Consider the following 6924-nt stretch of genomic DNA (forward strand, 5'->3'; position numbering starts at 1 on the left):
AGAATGGTACAGAAATTGTTCGGCAATGTAATCAATCCATTTGTATTATCGACTCGAACTTTTCCATTGCCAATATCTAACAATTGCTTCGAGAACCGATCTGCAGATTGGTCGTTGTGGAATTGAACGCGCATATTTATGTTCAATGTCAATTTTTGCACATGTCGCCACAGAAGAGAAGACTTTAAAGATGCGTTTATCTCATCCGCCGGTGTTGATAGTGGAACCACAGGCAATATTTGTCGAAAATCCCCTGACAATAATATTAATGCACTACCAAAAATTTCTTGATTCTGACGTAGATCTTGTATTGTACGGTGTAATGCTTCCAGCGATTTTTTATGCATCATTGTACATTCATCCAATAGAATAATTGCTGCTTGTTGCAAAACTTTTGCCATCGCAGAATTTCTTGAAATATTGCACGTGGGATGTTCAATCACCTGTCAATCTGAAAATAATTACATTTTAATTAATATCGATTAAATTTTAAAGTGATCAATCAATAAATATAAGCATACCTGCACATTCAACGGAAATTTTAATGCAGAATGCACTGTTCGTCCACCATCCATTAGAGTAGCAGCGATTCCCGACGGAGCAAGTGCCAATGCAATTTTTCGTTGCGATCGAATGGCTGCCAAAATGAGTGATATCACAAATGATTTTCCCGTACCACCAGGCGCATCCAAAAAATATAATCCACCGACTTCATTTTGTACCGCTTGGATGTTGGTATCATAGACATGTTTTTGATGGTCATTTAATTTAAGAACATTCAAATTCACAAATGTTTGCAATTCATTGGGATCATACTGTTGTTCACGTTGCAATTCTCGATCAAATAAATTATGCATTGGACGATTGGGTGGTGACAAACCTAATTGCCCTAATCCTTTATTTGCAATCGTAAAACACATATCTTCAATCGCTATCAATGCCTCATTATACATTTCCAATGAAATCAGCAAATCAGTGTTTCTTGTGTGATGATGCATTCGAATCAAATATTCTTCTGCCATAAAATCTTTGTGTTTATTCCACAATTCAAGAGGATTTGATGGAAAACATGATGACACTATTATGGCATATAAGATACGTATTTGATGTGGAGAAGAAGCAATCGATGCATCGTGAAGCGTTAAATCCCAATGCGCATCATTTTCAAGCAAACCTAATTGCTCGCATGCTTCATGACCATTCACTCTTCGCAAATGTTGAAATGAACGTGGCCCAACAACATTTACTAACAACAATCGCAAATAATAACATTCTGCATTGGTTGGATGAACTGTGTACAATCTTCCCATGGTATCTGCAAAAAAAATACCCGGATGGCCATCAAGAGGTATTCCTTGTTTACGTCGTTGCCATTTCTATGCTTTCCAAGTGAAATAATGCGTCACATCTGAATACAGCAACGTTCTGGCAAAGTTATCGCTTTCGCACAATTGAAAGAATGCAGTTAATGTTGTTGCTGGTGGTTGTGCTGCTCTCTGCTGTACATTTGCATCGGTAAAAGACACACGCTGGCCATTTTCAAGATGAACAGCCAAATGAACCACAGCAGGATATCGCTCATGAATTGGAAATGAATAAGTTCTCCAAAGAGCTTCATTCGTGCTAATGTAGCGCCCCATTTGATATTGTGCGATTTCGTCAATGCTATTGTCACCAGCTACTCCAAAAACAGCCATATCACTGCCTTTATTCACATATTTGCAAATGTATTTAATCGATTTCACAGAATTACAGTACTCAACATTTATGTGAGGCTGAAATACTTTTTCCATCGATCATGCATGGCGAATTCATATTTATCTGACCGCAAGGGCCATGGATCATATTTTTCGTGACAACTTCAAATAATTCTGGATCACTGATTTCATCTGGAATTTCAGCTGATATAATGATATCAATTTGATCGGGTGTTATTTTACGAACCAGCCATATCAAGATATGCGCGTGCGGCAGCCCCCTCTTTTGCTATTCAATCGAATACATCCATCAACGCACCTCCCCAAAAGTTCGCAATTTGATAATCAAATCCATCAGTGCTCTTACTTTTTGTCGAAATACACGTGCTGTTATATCGTGTCGATCTGTTGGATTCTGACCTTCAAATAAATTGTTTTTTATATTAGACCACTGTGGATTGCATGTGAATGTTATGAATAGGTCGGGACGACCATATTTGCAAACGTATGATATTGCATCTTGCATATATTCGTGCATGTGGCGCGGACTGCCAACATATGTCGATGGTAAAATTGTTAAACGTCCGATATCATTAACATTGCCATCATTCACTATTGCATCTCGCAAGTGTATGTATTTTTCCGATCGTAATTTGGCTTGATTGAATCGAAGATAATTAAGGCGTTCTGCTTCAATTTTCGCATACATGTCAACAACGTATTGGTGGAAAAGTTTGCCACATCGCATAATAAAGTTGTCTTCTTTTTGGCGAATCATGAATCTATACGAATAATAATTCATCGCACTAACTGTTTTTTGTACGTCACGACCTATGATGAATACATTATCAGAAAATTAAAGTCATGTCTTCTTGTTATGAAATAAATACAATACATATTAAATTGAATTCATTTAATTTTTCCAAAGGGAGCTTTTCGGCCGATAAATAAAAAGACTTTAATAGTACCCCCAGAGAGCCGTTGGTTATTGTCAATGGGAAAAAAATTCGCACTGCCAGTTTCTAGGAAAACGTTTTCACCCATACACCTGATCGCTGATATTGAACAAGGCGTTCAAATGCAATGTACGAAGCAATGTACGCAGTCGAAAATTTTAATTGTGCTAGTTTGTATATGTATGTATGTTGTTGAATGAACGTTTTTGTTAATAAATGTTACATGTAAAAAGGAAACCTTTTATGTTAAAGGTAAACGTTTTATGTTAAATGTTACGTCTAAAGACAAAATTGCAGTTCAAATGTTATTGTATTATGTTAAATTTAAGTGAACTGTTGGAAAATATGTTATTGCTTGATGTTAGTTATTAATCAGGCCTGTTCTGGAGTCCGATTCCGATCAATTTTTTCGGAATCGAAATGGATTGGTGTTCTCAATTTCGATTCCGACCAAAAATTATCGGTTTGAAAAGTATTGCCTCTGAGCAGTCGGAATGAAAATTAATTGGCAGATTATACACAAATGTTGCGATATTTGTCTTTCAAATAATTTTTTTTAAATTCTTCATTTTATTTGGAAGAGTTGTGTGTATTTTTTGTTTAAATTTGAGTTAAATTGGCATAATAAATCTTTCTTTAAAAACTTCTATCAAGAAATCTATTAGGCAAACAAATCGATGCTGATCGAAATGAAGTCGACCTGTTCTGAATTCCGATCCAGCGCATTTTTACGATTCGCACGCACAATAGCACGTATTCTTGCGTCTGCGCATCAAAAACCATATCTGCAGGCATTTTTTAATTAAAATAAAATTTTATGATACTTAAACCAAAACACATAAACAAAATAAGCTGATTAAACTGGTTACCGAATCGGAATGAAAACGATTCGAAATCGACTTCGAATCGATTTTTTACAATCGGAATTGAGAACACCAAATAGAAACCGAGTCGAAATCAATGTCGTTTTACTTTTCATTCCGAGTCGGAATTCAGAACCGGCCTGAATAACTTTTTAATGTTTGTTTTTTCGTTTTATGTTTTATTAGAATAAACCAGACTCCCTGATGAAGATGCTATAAAAAAGATCGAAACGCGTAGGAGAATAAGAAAAAACAAAAGTGTTTGTCTTTTTATTTATCGGCCGAAAAGCTCCTTTTGGAAAAATTAATAAAAACTATACTCTAGCCCAAAATCACTAATAATGAATTCATTTAATTTTACCGGTTCGTGGATCTATCATTCGTATATTGATATGATAGCCGTCGTCACCTTTCTAGTGCAATAATGGATATTGTAATGCATCATAGCTGCGGTGAGGCTCTGAAACACGCCGTAATTCTTCGTTTCTTCGATGTAGTACAATATCGCGAGATTGAAACTGGTCTCCAACAATCACAATTGCCACTTCATCAATTGTTGGTGCATTAAATCGCCTCGCATGCTCTCCAAAGGGTGTTTTGTCAGCCCTTATAACGATTCTGTGATCATCAGATGGCATACGATCGAGAGCGGTTTTAAACAATCGAATTAATTCATTGTACTGATGTAAGAAGGTTTGAAGTTCAGAAACAATTTGTCGCCTTGCATGCGCAGCAATTGTACAACGCCGATCCAATTCACAATTTGCATCTCCGATAAAATAGATTTGCAAAAATTGATGATCAGCATCAGGATACGGCAATAAGGATCCAGCTCGATGATAAATCTGACCTTGAATCTGTAATATTTTTTTGAAATGTAATTAGATACTGGATACGAATTCTTGAACACATAAAAAAAATTGCTGCTCAGATGGCAATTTTCATATGATATTCCGCATGAAGTAATTACCTTAAATGTCGGCATGAAATTGTCTCTTACAATTTTGGTCGCACCAAAAGAAGTCATTTGAAATGCCGCATTGTATTCTTGAATGTGAGACAAAAAATGCTGACGTTTGCGACGTTCCAAAAATGAATGAATGAAGTGGATCAGGGGGAGATTCAAATGCTGGTAGTCTCACTTTTCCATTAGCACAACACATGCCAGGCGTTTCACCCTGAAACTTGGCTACATCACAATGTGGACATCTCACCGTCATTCCACCAATATTGGCATGTTCACTATAATCATTTTCGCTATTGTAAGCGAAAGCAGCGTATTCCATCTCTTGCACAGCACGACGTGAAAGTCTCGATGCTGGATTTAATGGATTTGGATCTGTCGATCTATGACGACGTGCGTTTCGTAATTGTTGTACTTGGTTTTTTTGTGAGCGTTCCTCTACACTTTGCGCTCTCCTTTGATTAAATCTATAGGTAGAATTACGCGTACGGCGACCTATAGTTGATCGTCTTGCTGGTGGCATTTTGATGCATATGATGAAATTATGGAAAAAAACTATGTTTCCTTGCACTGAACACACTTAAAATCACTTTTTAAATTAATAATAGTTGGAGAAATGTAGAGCGTTTTCTACATGTATGTATATGCCAAATCAATAGGCAAACGAAATTTGGTTTTTATATGGCATTATTTTGTCGTATCTCTGACGATTACAAATTCAATGATCTTACATGCTAAGAAAACATTCAATTTAGGCAGCAGAATTTATGTTTAGGAATTTTCTATCGAAAAGTCCTGCTATTTAATGTTGACAAAGCGATGAGTGCGAAGAGTATATAGGCAAAGTAATATTAGTGCAGGTGAGTGTGCATTATGTTGCTGCAGTGGGAGTGGGAGTGCAGTGGGAGTGAGTGGGAGTGCAGTGCATTGAGGAATATGCGATAATAGCAAAATGATAAAAAAAAAGCGAAAAACAAAAGCGAAGACGGTGACGTTACGTTGTACAACAAAAGCATGAATGAGTGTGTGTTTGTATGTATGCAAATTATTAACTTAACGAAGATATGTTGGAAAGGCAGGGCGTGAACAATAGTTACCATCAGAAGAAAGTGATTGATAAACATTTGCATTTAGACAGGTTCATCTGTATAACATTTGTATGCTGTCAATGAAATTAACTTGTAATAGGTTGGATCGATTTTTTTCGTTAGGTCGGACCGAAATGTAAACTTTTTTTTTCAATATATATGTGGATAAAATCCATTTTTCACAATTTTTGGCAAAAATGGGGAAACAATTTTCGGTAGATGTTATCTTTTTGTAACATAGAAGCAACAGTGGTTCATCAATGAAATTTTGGTGTGTCCCACTTGCTGTGTAAAAAAGGTCAAATATAAAATTTCAGCCAGGGGGAGACGTTTACATAGCCTATATGGGGAGGAACACTGTATGGGAGTATGAGCAAAGAGAATAAATATAATAAGAACCGTCACTCGTTATTTTTTAGGCATTTACTCGATGTAAACTGTGAGGTAGTCGCTACTTTTTTTTGGGCGAGATGTTTATAAATGTCTTCTATACATTTTCATTGGGTATTTGTGTTTATTTTTCCGACTGTATTTAATTAATGTTTTAATTGTCTTTCCAAAAATCACGTTTGCATAAAGTGACAACACCGCATGGATAAATGGGAGGCAATTCAAAAATTTCTCTCATAAAAAAAAGTAGCGACTACCTCACAGTTTAAATCGAGTAAATGCCAAAAAAATAACGAGTGACGGCTCTTATTATATTTATCCTCTTTGGTATGAGTAATTAAAGCACAGAGCTTTACGTTTTTCGATGTCAATAAGTCAGTTTCAGAGATATAAAATAATATTTGGTGTGTTGGTGCTTTCATGAATAAAAAAGGTGCCACCGGCCTGCAAGTATTGTGATGAGCTTTCAAGAGAGAGTTTTTATGAGTTTTAGAATTCATACAACGAACTACGATGTTCAGCTAATCTTAATACGATTTATATAAACTAAAAACTATTTTCCGTCACCCCTTAGTGCTAGTTTTCGTTTTCACGAACGAATAGATAATGAATAATTATTTCATTTCATTTTCTTACCTTGTGCACAAATTTGTTCCAGTTAATTAGCGAATTTTCTCACCTAAGTGGTCAGCATTCTAGTCATGTCCTGCTGCTTTCAATGGTGGTTCACTCGCGATTCGATGCATTTTCATGCAATTGCATAACTTTCTTACTTAATTTGCAATTGATCGTGAATCATCTTAATACCTAATTCAAAGCTGCAATGTTCAGGGGGCGGAAGAGATATTAAATTAAGTGAAAACGTCTAGTCCAAACAACTATACAAAACTTTAATAGGTCATGCCGCCAGTATCAGCTGCAGCCTGCATCCCTTTTTCCTTTTTATTAAAAACGGGGTTAGGAGTC

General features: G+C 36.0%; 1 pseudogene; it reads right to left on the reverse strand.

The window, feature by feature from the left end:
* Positions 1-439: 439 nt before the first annotated feature.
* LOC137248828 (uncharacterized) lies at positions 440-2406 on the reverse strand (annotated as a pseudogene).
* Between the last annotated feature and the right edge of the window lie 4518 nt (positions 2407-6924).

This window comes from Eurosta solidaginis, chromosome 4 (genome assembly GCF_040869045.1).
Source record: "Eurosta solidaginis isolate ZX-2024a chromosome 4, ASM4086904v1, whole genome shotgun sequence".
NCBI classification, from domain to species: Eukaryota; Metazoa; Arthropoda; class Insecta; order Diptera; family Tephritidae; genus Eurosta; species Eurosta solidaginis.